Below are 22,709 nucleotides of genomic sequence, written 5' to 3'. Positions count from 1 at the left end.
GAGAGACTGCAGTGGCGCGCGTTTCCAGCAGAGGGCGGGAAACAGTCGGCGCGCGCTTCATTCCTGCCTGCATTCCTTATAATCACCTCTCCTCACATCTCCTCTTCCTCCCACCCCTCAGCGCGCGCGGCCCCCTTTCTCACTCACTACCTCCCTCCTCCTCCGTACGGCTCTGTGGGACGTAAAGGCTCGTAACGCCGGCAGCTTTTAACTCCTCTCCTCCTCCTCTCCCAGACTCTCTCCTCCTGATTCCGGCTGAGGCTGCGGTGGACGAGCCGAGGTGTGTGAGAGTCACAGCGGGGAGATAACGGCGCTCAGCACGGTAAGGTAGTTCAGCTAACGGGTCCCCTCAGCCCGCTCTGCTCTGCTGTGCTGCTGGAGGCTGTGCTCCATAGTAACGTCAGGTTAGCTATAGCTATAGAGCATATGCTAATTCTGCAGGGAAGGATGTGACTGGGAGAAGAAGGCGTGTGTGATGGGAGCGCAGATTTTTTTTCAGATTTTTAAATTATTTATCTGCTTACCACTGTGTAATTACTTATAGTAATATTGTTGCCCACATTTAATTTTTTGTTCTTGGGGATGTTTGAAAAAAATGTATATATATATAATAAATGGTTTAATCTGTTAACATGAATGATACATGATTTTTAACTAGTTGTCATACAGGAATCTAATAGTTTAGATTTATATTACGCATATTTAGCGCAGCTAAAGCTAGCTTTATATACTCTAATACAGATTAATGGCGCAAACATCTGTTTTCACCTGAGAGGTCGTGTATATATGAGTATTTGTATTTGTGTGTCCTCTGATTCACCGCTCTGTGTGCTTTTCTCTCTGTGGACAGTGGGGGGGGGGGGGGGGTGTTGGGGGGTTATCCGTTATGTAGCGCTTTGCTCGCTCTTTGCTAACGCTATTATTGCGCTTTTTATCCCTCGAATATCGCTAGCTAGGTTAGTTAAGCCGCTGAACACAGACACGCAGAGCTGCTGCTGCTGCTCTTTCCCGTCTAACGGTTTCACATGGCGGTTGTAGCTGTAGAGAGAGAGGGGGGTGTATATCGCAGCGCGTCGTAGGCTACGTAGGTCCGTGCGTGCGCGCTCCCGCTCAGCGTTGCTCACGCGCAGCCGGTGAAGCCGTGATCCAGCGGTGTTGTGATGCAGAGGAGGAGGCAGAAAAAAAACACGAAACGACTCTCGTCACGCGCTCCCGGCGGGATGTTCTGCAGACTGCCCGCCTGCTCGCTTCTCTCTCTCTCCGGCCGCCTGCAGTGTGTCAGCACGAGCCACGCAGCAGCAGGCTCGACCGGAGCGAGCTGGTTGGTTCAAACAGAGGCGGGTCCAGCCTCTCCTTCCACACTGAACTCAATAACCAGCCCAGTTACACCGAGAACTGATGATCTTACAGGAGTCTCTACACAGCTGAGCTAAAAAGAGGGATAGCAGGGTATGCGCAGTGTGTGCACGTGCAATATTCACACCACAAGATGAGCACGAGCATCTGTCACAAGACAATTAAGTCATACATTATCATGTCATGCAACAACTTGCTTGATATAAAAAGAAATTCTGCACTTTTCTCATATTAAAGGTAATATCTACCAGAAAATCTATTTAATCCAGTTGTGGCAACACCAGAGAATTTATTTCAGAAGGGTACCCCCAGACTTGTACTGGGACCCCAAACTGGCCCCCACACTAAAAACCTGATTGGCTAACTCACAGACTTATTTCAGAGAACAGGCCAATCACACAGGGGGAGCCTTTCTCTCCCTCAACTTTTCTTTTACAGGTTATGGGGGAAAAAGTATGTGGCGCTTGCATGCGCGATTGTGTTCACTCTTGGGCCAGTTGTTGTAGATTCTGGGAGATTTTATGTGACTTGCGAGCATCAGGGAGCCATTATTGATATGCGGAAGACTCCCGCAAATTCTGGGGGACTTGGGAGGTCTGCCTCACAGAGTATATTATTATCATGACATGTTGGATAATTGGCTTTTGTGAAAATCTTTGATAAGTCAAGTCAAGAGGCTTTTATTGTCATTACATCTGAGTACAAAGTACACAGTGTACAATTAAATTACGTTTTTTTCCGGAACCGGTGCAACATGAAACAACAATAGAACAGACAGCATACAGTGCAACTGTGCAATGAATGTGCAAAATGGAACTATGAAACTACAATAAATACAGCAGACATGAGTCAGTTAACAGATTGGACAGTGCAGTACCAATACAGTACAATTGAAATGTGTGTGGTAAGGAAAAGGTGCAGAGATATGTAACATACTGTAAGGAATAGGCTATACATGATCACAGCAGTTACTAAGGTAATATGGATAAGATAATATACAGTACGTAGTAAAACAGTACAGTCTTTGTGTGTGAGTAAAGAGCGGTGGGGGGTTTTAGTTCTATAAAATCTCATTTTTTTAAAATACAGTGCAACCCTATTAAAAAAGCTAAATGGGTGAAAGAGGGTCTGATTAAAAAGTAGAATAAAGACTGCGATAGCAGTATATAATAACTGGTGGTCTTTGGTCAAAGGACTGTAGCTAATTAAGACAACATCTGAATAAATGGCCCTGAGTTTTATCAGCAAGGCCATTCCCACTGGAATGGGTGTGACCCACCAGTTGATAAGTAGGGTCAGGTGCCCCTGCTGAGGACCCTATCCAGCAGTAGTAGTAAAGTGCAGCGTATCATATTGTATTGTTCAATACAGTCCTCTCGATTCAGTGCACACAGGCACAGAACAATACGTTCAGCACTATAAATTATTCAGAGATTATACTGCATGAAGTGTTTTGTGAAAAATGAAACAAGCAGGCATTACAGTGGCATGTGGAAACATTGTACACCTCTGTTCACATCATCAGGTTATATTTGTGCAATATCAGTTTAGATTTTTCTCCAATCAAAGTGTAATATTTTCTTGATGTGTTGGAACTTTTGAGGAAATCTGTAAAAAAAAAAAAAAAATATATATATATATATATATATAATCCAACATTCCTTTTCTCACTTAGCTTTTTACTAGGGTTGCACAATATTGGAAAAACTGATATATATATATATATATATATATATATATATATATATCAGTTTTTCCAATATTGTGCAACCCTAGTAAAAAGCTAAGTGAGAAAAGGAATGTTGGATTTCCAGAAAGAATAAAAGTAAGATAAAACATTTCTTTTAGATTTAGAGCAAAATCATGTATTTCTATCTTTTACAGTTTAGCAAAAAAGGCCAAGAGCAAAAGTTTGGGCACCCTGCATGGTTAGTACTTACTAACATTTTTGGAAAATACCTTAACTTATAAATGCCTTTTCTAGCAGCTACAAGTCAGTTTCACTTCTTGTTTGGGGGATTTTTATGTATTTCTTCTTGCAAAAGGCTTCTAGTTATGTGAGATTGTTGGGCTTGCTGAACTGCTCTTTTTCAATGATATTTAGATCAGTGAATTCTAAGAGCTATGGCATCACATTTGTGCTGTGCTTCTTTTTGTGTGTTATTTTGAGATGTGTTCAGGATCCTTATACGGCTTTAGAGGCCGGATCTTTTTATCAACTCCAGCTTTTCTAAACACAGTATAATGTTTGAAACTGAATAACCCAGTTACAATGAGAATGGATGACTTTATGGAAATCTCCTCAGAGCTGAGTTAAAGAAAGATAACAGGGTTTTATAACCAAATGTTTGTACTCCTGGTGATCAAAAGACTGTGACAAAGGTCACTGAAGATTCATGTTGTGTTTTTCCCAGTTGGGAGGATGGCCATCAAGCCTGTTAACAGTGGAGGTGATGTGACCCAAGAGTTTACAAGCAGAGTCCTCTTCTAAGAGCCCTGTTCAGTAGCAGTAGCGTGCAGCGTATCATGTTATGTTGTTTAATTACAAGCCCCTCAATATAGTGCACACAGATAAAGAACAATGTTCAGCACTATGAATTATTCAGAGATATACTGCATGAAGTGTTCAATGAAAAATTAAACAAAAAGGCAAATTTGGGAACCACTGTTTAAAATATCTGTTTCTGTCAAGAGTATGTGTAATATTCACACCGCAGGATGTGCAACATTAAACACATCATGCAACGTTTTAACATAAAATCTGATACTTGATACAAAAGGAAAGTTTCCACTGGTCTCATTTTACATGGTGTACCTACAAGGTTACATCTGCTCAGCATTTTTTATATGACTCCAGTCTTCAAGACATTCTTCTGTTTTTAATATTGTGAAAAGAATGACTAAATATCACAATGTATTTTTTTAGTATCATGCAGCTCTAGTGAGTAAAAATGACCCAATGTCCAAAAAAGTATGAATGTAAAGATAACTCATTTTTAAAATATTTATAGCAAGATCACTCTAAGTTAATCTTTTGCAGTTTAGCAAAAAAGAAAACGTGGCCAGAAGATCCTGCAGGGTCAGCATTAAGTAACATCCTCTTTGTTGAGTATCGCAGCTTGTACATGCTTTTTTCAGTTCTTGTTTGCATTCTTCCTTGCTAAGGTTTTCTAGTTCTGTGAAATGAGTGGGTCACATTTCTGCACTGATCTTTTGAGTTCTCCTAACATATTTTGGTGATGTTTAATACAGAAGACTGAGTGCTGCTTGAGATAGTCTATTGTAAAATCTTAGGTTATGTTTGGGATTATTATTTTGCTATATAAAGCCATTGCCTTTTCATCTTCAGCTTTTCTGAAGACATATGTGATGTTTTGCTTCCAGAAGTTACTGAGATATAATTATTTCCATTCTTCCCTCTATTAGGGAAATGGCCCCTCTATCAGTGAAATAGCGCCTCTATCAGTGGTTTCAGTATAAGCCCAATTATATGATTGATCCTTTCCAGTTCTTTATGTTTTTTCTGGACTCATCTTTGAAGGTCATATTGAAGGTGAATGTGTCAATGCACAGTAGATCAGTGTCCTTCTACTCCAGAGTCTGACAAATCTTTCTCAAGGGGTTTGTCAAATCAGAATTTGAATTTCCTTTTCTAGCAATCCTTCAGTCAGTTCTCTCAGACCTTTTTTAGTCTTCTAGAACCTCCACCATTTTTGTTAACCATCATTACATAATTACAGTGCAAACCGAGGCAATTACTAACTAAAAACCCTTTGCTATCTTCTTATAGTGTTCTCCTGCTTTGTGGACATGTTTGAAATCAGTGCAGAGTGGGTTTAGGTAAATGAAGATGTGACCGGTCCAGAGCACAGAGTGGTGTATGGGTAGCATGGAGGATTAAAGTAGGAGTAATGGAGTTATCAAAGTCTTCAACACTGATGGCCTGCATTCTTCACAGTCTGTTGAGGTAATGAGAGTGAGATGTGACAGTGATGTGAAAATGACAGAGGTTAATAGAGTTACACATTTCCAGTGAAGTCATGAAGATGTGCAGCCAGCCAAACCAGATGAGGAAGAATTAGACAGAGGCAGAAGTAAAACAAAACAAAAAAAAAGACATCTAACATGTGTTTGAAACACTTATAGGGCATAAATATACATTATAACATTAAAATCTAGGCAGTGATGCATGTCTTGTAACATTGCTTCTGCACATCACCTGAGTGAATTTAGGATGAAGCAATCGTTTAGGAATTTCAGCAATATTTCACAAACTCCCTTCACATTCACAGACTCAGAAATACTCAGAAATAGTTGGGAAATTGACTGATAAGCATGCTCATGGTAATTTATTTGCTTTTGTTTAATTATTAGACACATAAATGAGGCCATAATTAGATGGGAAATATAGACCCATCAGAGAGGATGAATGAACAATTTGGCTGCGCAATATTGAAAAAAACTTACAATGTTATACATTTGTAGTTCTGCAATATATATTGCAGTATGAATATGAACCAGTGGTCAGCATTCCTAATGCCAAGCATGGGCTAGATTGGTATAAAGCCCAAAAAGTATTGAGTTAAGGGGTAGTCGATCTCTGTGTGCCTTCATGTTCTCTGAAATAAACCCTTTTTTAAGACTTTCAAACCTTTGAAAGAAGGAATAAATAAATAGGTGTCTCAGTACTTTTATCCATTTAGTGTCTTTCAGGGCCTGTAAATGGACTGTGTGTACAAATGGCTGTCATTTCTAAATGGTGAATGCAGTAAGCTGTTGTGGTAGTCCTCTTGAATTATAGCTGGATGTTTGTAGCTTCATTTCAGGTCCATGTTTGTGGTGTACAGAACTAAAATGACAAAACATTTTTTCTCTGTCCAAATACTTAAACCTGGACCCACAAAGGTCTAGATAGTGAAAGAAATACAGTTCCCTCAATTTGTATTTAAAAGGTCTTTTGGTTTTTAGCTGTATGCATTAGCTGTGTGTTATTGGTTTGATATTATTGGCAGATACTAAATATTTTAATTTTTAGAAAAAGCAGTATTGTGCCATCTAGGGGTAATATTTAACCAAGTATCAATTAAAACTGACATTCAAACAAAACCAAGTTAAATTTTGAAGTAATATGTTCAAATAATTGTGCTAGTAATTTGAGATCATATCATCCAGACATCCTGCCATCTGTACAGAAGGTACTGTGACTGCTTAGTTTAATCAAATTAAGGTAGATGAAAGTGGCGACATGAGCGTTCTGTACTTCCCTGAAAACAAACCTAAATGTGTGTGTAGTTCAGCAAAGAACCCTAATGCACTGCTGCCTGGTTCATGAAGCAAATGCCTAAATAAACAAAGTGTGGACCTTTAATTACGCAGCAAAAATGTGTTATTCACAGTGGCACAGTAAGGCAAGGAATCATTCAACATTTCATATACTGTATTCATTTTAAGCAAAGTGTTTCCACTATATGTATTTATTGTCACCACAGCTTCAGAATCTGATGAAACCTCATGAAATTGCAATTACAAAACATGTAAAGCATGTCAAAATAACATAAATAACATAAACATAAATCTCCCTGACACTATTCTCTATAGCAATGCTCTGATATGCAACGCCATACTATGCTACTGATGTTTATCTGCTGCTGGGCATTTTAAGCCTGCCGCCACTGCTGAAAAATTCCTACAGGAACCATTAACATGGGTTCAATAGTTGACCTAGATCTGGACAATATCACAATTTATTTCTTAAGTGTGGTCAACATATGATTAAATTCAAGTATCAATATGAACAATATAAAACCCCAGAAAAACTGATTCTGTAAATAATGTATACTGAAAAACTGAAAATTTTGTAAAATTTTTCCTATCATGATCAGTTGATTACACTGATACAAAATTACAAAATTACTGTCTAGCTCAACAGAGCCTTTTTTGGTTCTATGTACCATTTTGATCAAAAGACTTTTTTTTTTCATGAAAAAACAGGCAAATAATACATTTCAACTTTCAAATGGTACTTTTTGTACCTAAGAACCCTTTAAGAACTCCTTTTTCTGCATGTCTTGTTTTATTTTTTTTTTATGTTGTTTTGCTACATGTGGTGTGTTGCAACTATCATTGGGTTTTTAGCTTAGCTGCTGGTTATGATGACATTTTATAATAGAGAACAAAACACAAGGTCATCTAATATTCATAACACAGATAGAATGTTTTCAGCCAATCAGATTGTGTGGTTGGAGCTATCTCTACTGTATGGAAGCAATTTATAAATGCATTTTATCCTAAATGAATTTGCATCCGCTCTAAATATTTAGCAGGCACAGGAGTGTAATCTGTGATTTAAGGCCCTCACTCTCCTCCTGATGTCTGCATATTTACAAACTACTGACATTGCAGCATTACTGCATCCCTGAGTGCAATCAGAGCTCATTTACCCAGAGCGGAAAAGAAGGGAATAAGAACTTGGGCAGTTTTCACTGTGGGCTCCACTGGACCTGCATATGATACAGCTGGATCCAGACTCTAATTCCCATGCGGAAGGCAGATCTCTGCACTGCTAAGCTTGTACTGGAAGAGCCAATAGGGGATTTTTAGTCTGGACTGTGAAGGCCTGAGTCTACTTTACAAGCCACTGGCTTAGATGACTCTAAATCTCAGTAGGAAGCATTTATACTCCCGCCTAATTATTCAGCACATTGCTCTGCAATTGCCTCTTTCATTCCCTTTCTTTCTCGTTCACTCGTTTCTTTCTTCCTCAGTTCCATTAACACTCACCACTAACAGTCAGCCTCTCTCCAGCACAGTCAGTAAGTCAATCAGCAGGCACTATCACTGATTAGCACTGGTTTGTTTCTCCTGCGGTCGATCTCTTGATGGAGCACACGTCCTCTCGAGCTGGACTCTCGAGTTCATTGCTAACTGAGAAGAACGCCGTGCTAGCCAGAGTTCAGTGGAAAGCTTTTTTTCTGTTTTGTTTGATTTGATAGACTAACTAAACATTTTCATATGTCCCTTTGCTTTCTGTGTAATTTATTATACTTAGGGTTGCAACGGTATGAGATTTTCACGGTATGATAACCGTCTCAGAAAATACCGCGGTATCACGGTATCACAGTTTGTTACATATATTATTAAACTGACCCTTAAGGAAATTACAACAAAGGTTTTTTGTTCAATTAACTATGTATTGTAGAAACCTGGAACAATAATATAGATAATGTCTCCTTAAAAAAAGAAGCTGTACACCATCAGGTGAAGAAAACCAGTTTTTTCCACTACTCTTAAGGACATTAAGGGTGTATATAAAAAAAAATATATATATATATACATATGGATTATAATATATATATATATATATATATATATATATATATATATATATATATACATACACACATGTTACACACATTACATGTACTCTAAGAAGTAAAGATCCTGTATTTAAAATATCCAGTACAATTATTTAAGTTTAAATTATTTAATATCTGATAAACTGAGCCTGGGTCAGTGTCTGATCAACAACTGTTGTAAACGTCCGTTTTACTGCCAAGTTGGTATATAAGCAGATACTGCAGAAAGAGGGGATTTATTTCTGACATGATCCTCACAATAGAGATTTCTATTTTAAGGCTTTCACACCGAGTCTGGTTTTAACATATAAAAAACAGGCACGTCAGAATTTTAAAATGAACGCATGTAAATGAATGGCGTCTTTCACATCCAGTCCGGCCAGGACCTTTACACGGACACGTGAATCCATTTTAGCACGCACTTCACGCCTGTACCTGCGTGCCCAAATTTCGGATAACTCAGCGCTTTTGCGGGCGCTTACCGCATGGGTTGTGCACGACTACAAAGAGGTTTTATTTAGGTTCAGATTAAAATTATAAACTAAACACATACTTCGCGCTGCACAGCGGGGTGGTGTTCTCGGAGATGGGAGAACAGGTTTGACGTATGTCCACCTTTAGCTGTGACTTTACGGCCACATTGATTACAAATCAGATAACCATCCTCAGGTGCGTTCGGCGGATATCCGAAATAGTCCCACACTGCTGATTTTAGTTTAGCCTTTTTGTAGGCGGACGGAGATAATGTTTAGTCTGATGCACTTTCTGCTGTTCTCACCGCTGTGTGCTGAGGAGCTGAAGCGGAGCAGAGTTGCGCATGCGCGGGTGAGTTTCTCCGCTGGCTTGCGTTTTACCGGTAATAAGCAAACACACACGGTATGATAACCGTGCATTTTAATACCATGGTATACCGTGAAACCGGTTACCGCTGCAACCCTAATTATACTATAATTATTTACTTTTTGATCATATACAGGTGCATCTCAACAAAACTGAATATCATTGAGAAGTAACAAGGTTTAAAGCACAGTTAAGAGTAATTTATTAAAACAGTAAGCTATTGATTCTTTTAGTTTTAGAAGTAAAATCCATATAACCTTCTACATGTTTACCTGGAACTTTAACCTGGTGTTTTAAAGAGTGAAATAAACCACAACAAATTCTGAGAATGCTTGTGCCCATCATCTTTATCTCAGCTTGGGGATTAACACCATATTGAGTGACACAGTCGAGAGAGGGATCATGACCGCTTAGTCTCTTGTTCTTTTGTAACGTTATGCTAGACATAAACCCGCAGCCCTTATGTTTATGGATAATCAGAAAAATTACACCATACTGTGATACAGTTATTGAAGAGAACAATGACTGTGAACACATGTAAGCTTAAACATGACATAATTTTCAGTACAGGACTACAGTCTTGTCCAAAGATATTTTCCAGTCTGTCCAGCTTTAGCAGGGTGTGATGTTGCCCAGGATAAACACTGATTCACAGATTGTTGTACAGATTATTGTCGAGTCCAATGACACCACATGACATCACATCCTTCGATTAAAGCAAAGGTGGGCCACATGATACACTGGGATTGTTTTGGAGCTCTGGACTAATAGACTATTTTTTTATTTATTTTTAAAATGCAGTATGTATAGTTTTTATAAACTATTATACATTGCGATAAAAATGTGAAGCAGGCATAGTTGAAACCATATTATTATTTGTTCCATCCATCCATCTATCCGTTTGCTGTCCGTCCGTCCATCCATCCATCTACCTTCCTGTCTATATTTAATGTTTTTTTCATCACTTCAGGAAATGCTTATCTAGTTATGACTCTACATTTTTGGTTTGTTTCGTTATCACATTTTCCTTTTCTCTCATGCAAACACACACACATTTTGCTCCTCTCACCACTTTGAGACCATGTTGAAACCATGACAACAGAAAGCACTATAGCGAGCGAGAGACACAGAGAGTCACAGAGAGTGTAAATGATATGTCTGTGGGCACGTCCACGCTTCCACATGACCAGGAGTTCCACTTCAGGCTGCTGGGTAAAATAGACGCATATGAAATGATTAACAAAATTATCAGTGCTATTATCATGTTCAAAATTCAGTTAGAGGGTATCACATGAGGACATTACAGAACCTTAATTACACTACAGCTCACACTTTCCCAGATGGCAAGGTTATTTCCATACAATTGTCTGCTGGAGTAGCTTCTAATATTACTGAATATTTTACAGTACTAATTAGATTCTGCACAGAAAGCAAGAACACTGTTAAAATTGTATCTATGGGGTCCTAATGTTTAATGGTTGGTAACCAAAATAGTTTTAAATTGCTGCATTGTGATTTTCTTCAGGTCTGGCTCACTCATTTTGCTCTCAAATCACCATTGTCTCACTAGAATCTTGTATGTTTTATATTTACTTCAGTCAAAGTTCATCATCAGTTTAAAGAACAACTTGCCCATTCCCACAACTTAAAATAAAGACAAACCATCGTTAAAATATATATTTTTCTTATTAGGTGAAGTACTACTTAGAGATGCTGTTATGTTATTTAGGAAAAACAAGTAATTGAAACGGTTAATGACTATTCTAAGATGATTTATCATTATTTTGAGATAATGTCTCATTATGATAATTTCTTGTTAGGATGCTTGTTTGTAGTTTTGGAACTGTTCCTTTATATTTAAGTTTATTTGAAGACAATTTTCATTATTTTTAAAAACTTTCTCATTATGTTGAGATACTTTTTAAATGAAAAAAAAAATCTTTATTTATAAAAATAAGATGAAATATAAAAAAGAACAGAATATTGTTTTTTTTGCACAAAATTGAGCCGATAAATTATATGTAAAGACAGTAGGGCTTTGGGGAGAGTCATGGTGAACAGCAGGTCAGAAAGCTGAATGTGAGAGCGCTGATGATGAGGTAAATAATGCAGCTTAGGATGTGAGGCAGTAGTCAAACAGAGAGAGGCTGTGTTGCTCTGAGAGACCAGTGATCTTTGCTCCTCAGAGAGCGAGAAACGCATCGGTGTGAAAGTTAGCATTAGCGTCGTTGTGAGCGCGTGATCACGTGTGCTGGTCTCGGATCCATCTGAATAATCTGCTCAGTTAAAATGAGCCTCATGTGCCTTTAATTTATGGGTGACACACACACATACATGAACTCGCACTCACAGATGCTTACACAAAAGAACCGCTCCCTTATCAAACCTTTGCTTTTTTGGACCACTTGGACTTCTTGGTCTCGCAGCCTTTTTTTTTCTTGATCCTTTCTGCCCATTATCCACAGTTTTTATCACCCTATTTCTTGTCTGCTTGTTAATTGAATAGCATGTTAATTGTGTAAGTAAAACAGACCTGTCTGTTAATGCATTCAGGTCTGTGTATATTCAAGAAAGAGAAAGAGGAAAAAGAAAGAGAGAAGTTGTATTTTAACCATTTTAATAATTAATGTCACTTGAAGCAGTATTGCATGTGAATTGTTATTTTATGCTCTGAGCTAAGGGACACAGATTTCTTGACAAGCTGAAAGATGTAGAATGGCACTGAATGTGAAATAAGGATGTGGAATGATCTTGCAGGTTTTTATACAAATATGTTGGATCACACAGAATTATGCAGGTCTTTTGAGCTTTATTCTGCTCATTTCGGCTTTATTTAAACTGGATGTTTGCCAGCATAATAAAAAAACAAGCTGTACAGAACTAGAACAGTAATTATAGCTGAGGTAGCTTAGCCTTAGCATCTATTTGGTTACCAAACTGTGTACATTTTATGTAAATGGGATTTACTGTGGGTTTCTGTTGTCTAGTTTAATGTAGTAGTGTCAAAATTCTGTGTGCAATTGAACAGTCATAAAGTGTCTGTGCGTTGGTGTTCAAGAAGCTCTTAATGCATTGTGAATATTATTTTTGACAGTAATGCCTGATTAGCTTTTTTAATTAACCATTCTCTCCTCTCCCTGTCTTTTTTTTTTACCCTTTTGTCCTACTTCCTGTATCCCATGTTTCAAATGAAAAGCCCTCTGCAGAGTTTTGTAACTGCGATTTCATGCAATTTCATAAAATGCTGAAGCAGCAGCGACCATAGTTTTGCAGTGGTGGCCTGAGTTAGCAGCATGCTGAGCCTGGAGTAGCACTGATAGAGACTGTATTGTTCCTATTACATTTGAATGGAGGGAATTTCAGGGAAGCAGTACAGTCACTTAAGCTGTGTCTGAAATGCAAGAATTGCTGCATATTCAGACAGGATTCTGAGTCAGGAAGGAACACAGTCATGTCTGAATCAAAATTCAGTAATCTGGCCTTCTGTTGTATTAGGGTAAACAGCTAATGATAACACAGATAAGTGTTCATAAATATCAGCTGTTGACACTTTGGCCATGTCAGGAATTTTTTTTCCTGTTGCTTTGGATACAAAGACCTTCACGACTGCACTGCTTTCCCCTAAGCGGGATGTGGGCAGCAAGGCATTAAGTCAGCAGTTTTGTGTTTCAGACATAGAGGTAGGTAACCAGCAAACGGTGCAAGATCCTCTTTCAGAGGCTGAGCATGTGATGTAAATACGTAAAGACATGTGATGTGACCAGAAAACTCCCTACAAAAACCTCCCAGAATTCTGTGTTTTCAGAATACACAGTATATATTATACGTTACAGTTTAGAAATACTAATACCTTCACTTCAAATAAAAAAAAAAAAACTTTATAATGTTACATACTGCTGCTATAATTGAGCACTTATTCCTCTCTCTCTGATGGAAGCACTGGTGTTAGCAGTACTCAGTATTCAGAGTTCAGAGAAACTGACTGCTGCATTTATATTCTCCTCTATTGCAGTCAAGCTTACATATTCACACTCCACAGTACTGACAGACCTAGATATGTTTGCAGGGATGTGTTTGTGTGTGTGTGTGTGAGTTATCGTAATTTATGTGTCTGCAGAGGACAGCTGTCTATGTAGGACAGTGCATGGTCTTAAAGAGGTAGCTCAGTGGATAATAAAATGTACACCTTTAATTTAATCAATCAACCTAGCACTATATGCACTGGAGACACAAGGATAACGTAAGCTAAACGTAATGGAAGCTAATGGCTAACACCACAATTTTTAGTTGGAATGTGTGTCCTTATGGGAATTAATCATGCTGGTGAAGAAAGTTAAGTATACTTTATCTAGCTTTACTTTAAAAGGCAAGGCAAGGCAAGTTTATTTATATAGCACCTTTCATACACAACGGTCATTCAAAGTGCTTTACAAATTAGAAAATACACAGAGAAATCAAATAAAAAAAAACATGTAAAAGATTAACAGTAAAAATGGAAATAAAAACTAAAATAAGAATAAAGCATGATTGATTAAAACATGATTAAAACAAAGAGGATTAAATTAAAAACATGTAAAAGAACAACAAGGAATTAATAAGAATAAAGCATGAATAAAACATAATATAAAAGTGCCGTTACAGAATATAAGTGGGCGGAGCTGCAGTGTTTTAAGCTGAGCTGAAAGCCTGGTCAAACATGTAGGTTTTCAGTCTAGATTTAAACATGTTTAGTGTTGGAGCTCTTCTAATGCTCTCTGTTAACTGGTTCCATTTAAGAGCAGCGTAGTAGCTAAACGCTGCCTCTCCGTGTTTAGTTTTTACTTTAGGCGGCTCTAACTGAGCAGTTCCTGATGATCTGAGAGTTCTGCTCGGCTCATACTGCTGGAGCACATCAGATAAATATGCTGGTCCTGCACCATTAAGACATTTATAGACCAGTAATAGAACCTTAAAGTCTATTCTGTAACATACTGGTATCCAGTGCAGGGATTTAAGGATGGGGGTGATGTGCTCCCTTCTTTTACTCCTAGTCAGAACTCTGGCTGCTGAATTCTGAATCAGCTGAAGCTGTTTGATGGTCTTTTTTGGGAGTCCAGTTAGGAGTCCATTACAGTAATCAATCCTACTAGAAATAAAGGCGTGGATGAGTTTCTCCAGGTCTGATTTAGACAGAAATCAGGTGATAAAATGCTGATTTGGTGACTGCTTTGACATGACTGTTAAAAGTGAGATCAGAGTCCATTTGTACACCAAGATTACGCACTAGTTCTTTAGATTTCAGGCTTTTTGAATCCAGATAGGCAGCTAGTCTGTGCCTCTCATTACTATTCCCAAATAAAATAATCTCTGTTTTATCTTTATTTAATTGCAGAAAGTTCTGTCCAATCCATTTATTTATCTGCTCAAGGCATTTACACAGTGAGTCAATGGGACCATAGTTGTTTGGGCAGAGGGCCATGTAGATCTGAGTGTCATCTGCATAGCTGTGGTAAGATATCCCATAGTCACGCATGATTTCCCCCAGAGGAATCATATATAAATTAAATAAGAGTGGCCCAAGAATTGAACCCTGGGGTACACCACAGGTCACTGGCACAGTCTCAGAAACATTATTTTCCATTTCCACAAAGTATTTCCTTCCTTGAAGGTATGAACTGAACCATTTTAGGACAGTTCCAGAAATTCCAACCCGGTTCTCAAGTCTATCTATGAGAATGTTGTGGTCAATGGTATCAAAAGCAGCACTGAGATCAAGCAGTAGTAGAATAGACATTTTTCCTGAGTCTGTGTTTAAGCGAATGTCATTGATAACCTTAATTAGCGCAGTCTCAGTACTATGATTGGGCCGGAAACCTGACTGAAATTGGTCTAGACAGTTATTTATGGACAGGAAGTGCATAACTTGCTTGAAGACAATTTTTTCAATTATTTTTCCAATGAATGGTAGATTAGAGATTGGTCTGTAATTGTTCAATAAGTTTGTATCTAAATTTTTCTTTTTTAAGAGAGGCTTCACAACGGCTGTTTTTAATGCATTTGGAAAAACACCCGACATGAGTGAGGTATTTACTATTTGAAGAATGTCTTCTGATATTGAGTAAAAAACATTCTTTAAAAACTTGGTTGGTAATGTATCAAGACTGCAGGTGGATGATTTGAGGTGACTCACTGTATCAATTAAAACTTCTTCATTAATAGTGCTAAACTGGCACATGTTGACTATGATGCTTTTGCATGGTTTTGGAGAGCACATGGGCTCCTTGGTGGATAGAGATGTACTGATGGCTTGTCTGATATTGTGGATTTTAGTATTAAAAAATTTAGCAAACTCATTACATCTCTCAGTTGAAACTAGCTCAGGGGTCATATATATAGGTGAGTTAGTTAGTCTGTCAACCACAGTGAAAAGAACTTTGCTATTGTTAATATTATTGTTAATAATGCTGGAGAAGTAGGTTTGTCTACATGTGCACATTATTTTATTGTAATCACGCAGTCTATCTTTAAAAATGTCTTTGTGAATGTGAAGCTTGGTTTTACGCCATCTGCGCTCAGCCTTTCTGCATTCTCTCTTTTGGAGCTGAACTGCAGCATCATTTCTCCATGGTGCTTTCTGCTTGCATGGCATGGTTTTAACTCTAACTGGTGCAATCTCATCTAAAACTCTAGCAGTTTTTGAGTTAAAACTATCCAGCAGAGTATCTACAGAGTCTGATGGTTTGCATGGTGCAGAGCACACTTTGCTCACAAAACGTTCAGCTGTCATGTCATTTATCTGCCTTTTCTTGTACCTAATCTGTCTGGTTTCACTGTGTATTGAAGTCCACATTTCAAAGAAGACACAGTAGTGATCTGACAGTGCAACATCCTTAATAGAGGCTGATATGTTGAGACCCTTCGAAATAACCAAATCCAGGGTGTGACCATGACAGTGTGTGCTTCCAGTCACATGCTGAGAGAGTTCAAAAGAGTCAAATACATCATAGAGTTCTCTGGCATAATTATCCTTGGAATTATCAATATGAATGTTAAAATCACCAGCAATAATAAAATGATCAAATTCAGTAGAAATAAAAGACAGCATATCTGTAAAATCATCAATAAAATCAGCATTGTACCTTGGAGGCCTGTAGACAATTATTAGTAATATTCTTTAGAATTTAGCCATGTCTCTGTTAAAAACAGAAAATCAAGCCCATAATTTGTAATAAAATCATTAATTAGATAGGACTTGTTTGTAAGAGATCTGATATTTAGTAGAGCTAACTTACTAACCTGTGCATTTTGTTCCAAAGACTGTGGGTTACAATTTATATACTGCAAGTTGGATATATTCACATTATGTGACCTATACTCTCTGTTCTTTCTGCTTCTGATAAGAACTGGAATGGGGGAGATAACTGGCACACAGGGTCCGTACTTGTTTTGAAAACATGTACTGCTGACTTCACCATTGTAGCAGCACGGACCCAAAATATATCAGTTTGCTGGATTACTTGTGGCGGCCTCTTCCCTTATGGTGGAGGGAGGTGGGAGGGGCTCCTGCTGGTGAAGAAGTCGAGAGCGGAGCTGTCTGTCCGGTGGTTTAGGAGCTCGTCTCTTCTTTTTGGGTTGTGGGGGGAGTTTGTTTAATACTTCCTCATGTTCATGTTCACTGGGCTTCATTTTGGTCCCCTTTTCTAACTCCTTGATTGGGGAGTGTAATGGTGGTGAGAATGGGGGTTGCTGGGTCCGTGAGGCAGTAGGTGACTGTGGAGGAGAAGTTGTGCTGATTTTTCGCTGTACCTGAGGACTCGCTGACAGAGAAAGCGTCAGTCTTGTCCCTGCAGATACCAGCTTCTCCATGGTTGCTGGGAAGTTCAGGTGGGGTGATGATGGGGTGGAGATGGAGGATGATGATGATGAGGTGGAGATGGAGGATGGTGTGGAGTGTTCATGCAGTTGCGGTGTTTCCGGCAGCTGATACAGCAGATCATGGCTCCCGTCCGATAACTCCGCAGTCTCTGTGGGGGGAGGATGTTGTGTCTCTGTAGTGCAGACAGTGTCCTTGGGTGTTAAAGCTGACGTGTCTTCACCAGTGGGAACAGAGAAGTTGCACAGAGAAAAAATGAAGTTCTCTGACAGGAATTTGACTCCCCTCTTGTTGGTGTGCAGTCCATCTCTCCTGAAAAACTCTCTCTTCCCAAAAAACAGATTGAAATTGTCAATGAAGTTCAGTCCAGAGCATTCCAGAGTATTTCAATCTAGTCCAATATAGTAACTGACCAGAGTACTCATGATAAAATCTTGTTTCTGAGAGAGGGAACACTTAGCTAGCTAGATCACTAGATACATTTAGCTACAGGCTAACTACTTAAATCACTAAATTCTATATTGTCGCTGTCCAATGAAAAACACTTATCTCCAAAACAGCTACTTTACAGGAGAGAGAAAAAACCTTGTAAACTTTCAGTGGAATTCAATGTAAAAAGAGTTTATTTCAGGTCATTTTAAAGAGTTTCTATTGGTCCATTCATCAATAAATCTTGGCCCAGTGTAAGGGACAGTTTGTAAAATATAGTAAACTAAAATTGGACAAAAATAGAGATGTGTTTTTCATAGGACAGCGTCGATATGCAGGTTCATGGTGTGACTTAAATTCATTAAGGGACACCAGCCTGTGGCCATCTTAAATGCACATAAATGAATGAGTCGGCAGAAATTTGGCATGTAAGACACATAATATTCGTACAGTCCTCGTTTGAAGATACCATTAACATGTTTTAATATAGCAGTATACGATGTTACCATCATACTGCACAAACTTACTTTCTACTAATACTGATAAGATTACAGTACAATTACAAATCCCTGTTTTAAATCCCTGTTTTAGATAACAGCATGCCCTACAGTGCTAAAAAACATAACAATTAGCCTATTTTAGATATTTTAACAACTTAATGTAGGACATTGTGTTGCTGCAGGTAACATGTGTTACATTTTGTGGGTTCAGTGCTCAATCCCAGCCAACAAACTCATGTGGGGCTAACATGAGTGGAATGTGTGCTAGGTGGGTCTCAGGTGGGCATGAGGTCTGAGTGGATTTGTACATGTGTTGTTACTGGGAGATGGTAGGGCTTCCCAAATGGGTCCAATCAATGCAGCCCATCTTAATCTCACATCAGTCCTATCTGGGCCTTTTGTGCAGTGTACAACCCATATGAAGCCCATGTTTAACCCATCCCGATCCCATCATTGATATCCATATGTGTGACCAACACTGAACCAGTGGACAAAACCTCCTGGTTCCCTGTTGGGCTGCCCATACAGGCCCCATATGAGTTTTCCTTTTGGTACTCTGTTTCCATCCTGAAAAACAAACATGGTAGGTGAGTTGACTAAACTGCCCCTAGGTGTAAATAACTAGGATTGGAGGGAACCCTGTGAACCCTGTGATGGACTGGCATCCTGTCCAGGGGGTCTTCCTGTCTCGTGCCCAATAGTTTTAAGTAGGCCTTGGACCCTCCATAAACCTTACTAGGAAGAAAAGGCTCATAAGAGTGGAGGTCTGCACCATGCTAATTGCTACGTTGTAAGCTTCTATTTGTTTTGATTAGTGCTACATGGCTAAAATAGCCATGTCTTTTGTTCAAACTTTAAAGAAGCAAGAAATAGCTACTCCTAAGTGTGTGTGTGTGTGTGTTTGTGTGTTTTATGATCTTGGGTGTGTGCAGATGATAGGTCGGCTTGTGAGTAAGGTCAGTAAGGGGTTTAGAAGAGTTTTTATAGCAGTTACAAAGTGCAGAGTCTATCTACAGAGAGCAGTGCAAGGTTTACACCATTCACAAGTTGCTTACTCACTATTTTTTTTATTTGCCAACTGCTTATCTGTTTCAGTTCCCAGTCAGTATCAGGAGAGACTGGCTCTCTGTGTGCCATGAGAGCTTGATTGTGTGTGTTTGTGTGTGTGTGTGTGTGTGTGTGTGTGTGGTAGGAGTAACAGTGAGTAACACTGTGAATCTGAGTCACGTTTTGACATTTTTATGTTTTTTTTTTGTATGATAAACAAACACTCCATCCTTGCCCAATGCATTTTAGGTGGAGATACATGGAGGTAATTCAGAAATCAGTGTTTTCACTGTTGTTTTTATGGCAACAGGAAAAACTACATTTTGAAAATGATGATATCATGATGTAAGCCTGCATAAGCTTGTTCTCATCTAATAAGAGAGTTCTTAAGGGACTCTTTTATAATCCTGCACAAAACATTCAGAGCTCAAATCCATTTAATTTGACCATGGTAAAATATATTTATATATTTTTTAGATTTTATATAAGGTTTAGAGCCCTTAGCACCCTCTGTTGGGCTGGTGTGTTCACACGTGTGTAAAGAATAACATTTTCAACAATATTCTATTTAAAGCAGCACTTCTTTTCTTGCATATGTGTAATGTGATATATAGTTAGGACTATTTCTGATCTGTTTTGTCAGTAGCCTTGTTGCTCAGTACAAACCTGTATTCAAATGTGTGCCTATAAACAGTGTTCACCCATTTGAATAGTTTACCCTTTTATTGCTTTTATAAATGGGATCATTGATTTTTTTTTATTTTTTTTTTACAAAAATTCTGTAGACAATTTCTATTGAACTGTGTCCTCACTGTTCATGAGGCTGGTCTGCTCTGACCTGCTCTGCAAATTTACATTGCCATATTGTCAAATACATGTGACATATTCTTTTCATTTCTTAATGATGGGTTTAACTGAACTTAAGGAGATTGACAGTATTATATATTTATATTATTTAATAAATGTATTAATTATTATTTATAATAATACTTTTATAGTAATAAATAATATGTTTTAAATGTAAAATTAAATAATAAATACGAAATATATTGACCATAACCAATTTATAACAATTTATAAAATCCAAAAGGGTCAATATTCTTTATGGGCATTGTATGTACTGTATATAAGCTAAGTATTAAACTGTGTAAACTGGACTAATTAGGGGGAAAGTAGAGTAACCTAAGTTCTTGTTTGAGTGGAGGTACATGTGCTTGTTTTACAGTCCCAGCAGGAGAGTACAGTGAAGCAGAGCAGCACTGAGGGAGGGAGCATGAATGAAAAATAAACTACGGCGACGGGAAGGAGGAATATGAGACGAGGCTAGAGTTCAGCAAGAGAGAGGGATGGAGAAATCAAGGTCTAGAGATGCAGGGTGAGGTCAGAGGGAGAGTTAAGGAGGAGAGGAGATACAGAATGAAAAACAATTACAATTTTGAAAGAGTGTGAGCAAATATGTATTTAAGTATTTATTTACAGGTATGACCATTAAGAAAGGTATATTATGTACAGAAAGAGAGAGAGAGTATTTGGTCATTTATTCTCACTGTATTTCCTGTGACCTGCTTTGAACTCTAACACACACACACACACACAATTCAGCATGAGGTAAGGAGAGATAAAGGAGGGAGATGAAAGCAGTTGAGAAAGAAGTGGTGCAGAGATCTGAACGTGACTTAGCAGAAATCAGAGCAGTAACTGGTAGCAGGAGAGAGGTGAGAGGGAGAGGGGGAGCGAGAGGGAGAGAGAAAAAGGAAGGAAGGGCGGAGAGGGGAGGAGACGGAGCAAGGGAGGAGGATGAAGTTTGGTGTGATTGGTTGGAGGGAGGGGTGGAGCGAGCGAATAGTCTCCAAGGCCTCACACACACTCTCACATCTGATAAGCATCACACTTACAGCTTTCTGTAACTGTGTGTGTGTGTGTGTGTGTTCTGACAGTGTGTACTTTTCACTGTGTGTTTTAGTGTCCAGCAGAGCACTGGCAGGGAGGAATACAGTATTTCTACCTCTTCCAGATCTATACTTCAAAAGTAGTGATACACCACAGTAGAACACAGCAAACACAGTGAAGCACAGTAGAACACTGAGAACTCTGAACGTTTTTAAAACGTTTTTAACACTTTGCAGTGTTTTGTAATTTAATTATACTAAGAAAAAGGGTTACAGTTCTAGTTAGTTTATCTTCAGCTTAAAGCTGGAATCAAGTGTTCCGGACAATTAAGTTTTCTATCAAAATTGCAAATATTTTTAAAACAGAAGGAAACAGCAAAATACTAAACACTTAAAAATCTTAAACATTTTTTCCTTACTGTGAAACAGAAGTTTTTTTTTTTACCATTCTTTTCAAATCAGATTTGAGTCATATGTGGTCGTAAATCAGATACCTTTTCAATTTTGTTGCCATGTGACATCAGATCCAATTTCATGCGTCTTTTTGTCGAGACACGTGCGTTAAATCCTAACAGATTTAAAAAATAATAACGTCAGCTCCAAATATATACAGTACATGTCACAGCTAAGCACAATATACCCACTATAGGAGTTTGAAAATCGTGACCCATATAAAAATTTTAGCACATCTCACACTCAATGCCTGCGCTGGATGGTGATAGAGGTAATATTAATTAGAAATACAGTTCAGTTTACAGTTCACATTCACAGGTTCTTAAAGGTATGAGGGAAAGAGATATTATTCTAAAACTTATGCCTTTTCTATAATGCAAGTTCGGTCATTTAGATCATTTATTTGAATAGAATTAAAACATGTAAATAGCTTTTTGCAACATTTTTTTACTTTTTCAAGTTTTATTACATTTTTTAGGTTGAGGACCTCTTCATATTAACTCCTTAAACTCACTGAAACCACTGGTAGTTCCTTGCTTTTCCAACAGGTATAACTGTTATAACTTAGTAACAACTCAACTTACTTTACATTGCTTTGAAAGTTTGTACAGATTAGTAATCCTTAGGGTGTAATAAATATTACTTTGATACTCTGAACTTTGTTCTGAACTCATGTAACATTATTGTTCTAATTTTTGAAACCTTGACAAAATGACACAAATCAAACAGTGCCGTCCTTTTATACATTTATCTACAACCCTGTTTTATTTTCATTAAAGAAGTTTCACATTTCTTTAGTAGTAGGACACATTGAAAGCTTTTTATACTTATTATCTTTGTTAATTTTGCTTTCTGTAAAAAAAATGCAAAAGAAAAACTTAGGCTGATCAAATTCACCCCAGCGTATCATGGGCACTGATTGAAAAGCCACTGTAAAAACAGAGAGCTGTATTGGAGACTGAATAAAATGTTCATTATGCAGTGTGTC

At 38.1% G+C, this 22,709-nt stretch overlaps 1 protein-coding gene across 2 annotated transcripts in view; it reads left to right on the top strand.

Moving 5' to 3' along the window:
• The first annotated feature begins 24 nt into the window (after positions 1 to 24).
• slc25a22a (solute carrier family 25 member 22a) overlaps positions 25 to 22,709 on the top strand; it is a 40,783-nt gene continuing 18,098 nt past the window's right edge. Inside the window, exons 1-2 of one of the 2 annotated variants that reach the window (XM_022672399.2) lie at positions 25 to 322; positions 20,605 to 20,754. The gene's annotated coding sequence lies outside the window, so the exon portion shown is untranslated. The remainder of the gene's footprint in view (positions 323 to 20,604; positions 20,755 to 22,709) is intronic. The other variant, XM_007235123.4, reaches the window with a different exon arrangement.

The sequence above is a fragment of the Astyanax mexicanus genome, chromosome 2, assembly GCF_023375975.1.
Source record: "Astyanax mexicanus isolate ESR-SI-001 chromosome 2, AstMex3_surface, whole genome shotgun sequence".
Classification (NCBI taxonomy): Eukaryota; Metazoa; Chordata; class Actinopteri; order Characiformes; family Acestrorhamphidae; genus Astyanax; species Astyanax mexicanus.
The sequence above is the reverse complement of the archived record's forward strand: the minus strand, read 5'-3'. Positions and strand labels throughout refer to the sequence as shown.